The sequence below is a fragment of the Setaria italica genome, chromosome I (assembly GCF_000263155.2).
Source record: "Setaria italica strain Yugu1 chromosome I, Setaria_italica_v2.0, whole genome shotgun sequence".
Classification (NCBI taxonomy): Eukaryota; Viridiplantae; Streptophyta; class Magnoliopsida; order Poales; family Poaceae; genus Setaria; species Setaria italica.
Window position 1 is genome coordinate 36869466 of NC_028450.1, and position 885 is coordinate 36870350.

Genomic DNA, 885 nt, shown 5'->3' on the forward strand with positions numbered 1-885 from the left:
TTACCTGCCGGAGGATGAGGAAAGGTTTGTTCATATTTTTCCCAGGCATCACTTAACACTCTCATGTCATGGACCGATCCAGGCCATCCGGTAACGACAAAAGTAAACCTCATGTCGAAGTCACAAATAGCTAGGACATTTTGAGATGTATATCCATGTCTTCCTGTATGCTGAACAACCTTATCACTTTTAACCACAACTGGTATATGTGTTCCATCTAAAGCTCCAATACAATTGTTGAAGTATGGAGCAAACCGTTGTTGTTGTAATCTTGGGTGCACTGAATTAAATTCTGGGTCCACTGGCCTAATATTTGCTTTTGCAAGTTTCAGAACACTGCATAAAACTCTATCGAATGTACGGCTTATCGTTTCCAATGACCTAACAAACTGGTCCTCAACTTGCCTAAGTGATTGTGGTGCCCCGATAATCCATATAAACATTGCTAGTGCCTCCAATGTAGACATATCTCTACTTCCCTTCAACCCATAGCTGTCTACTAGTGTGTCATGTAGTAGATAAAACAATTGAGCACTCATCCTAAACATGTTATAGCATGATGTCACATTGGACAGTGTGTCATTGACCCACTCTAAACCCGTCACTGTTGGGACCCTTCTTGGACCTCTATTTAGGTAAGTTTCAGCATACATACCAACTGCAAACATGAAAAAGGCAACATCGCGGTTCCTCTTATGATAATTCATTATCATCTCCAATGTTTCATCTTGAATACCAGAATCCTCCATTACGTAGTTATCTTCATCACCACTTGAGTACTCTGTTGAGGAACTGGCATCCTAAATAATGAAAACAAATGTCACAATGTAATATAAAATACACTATTCATATCCATCATAGTTAATTCAGATGTGACAGATGCAC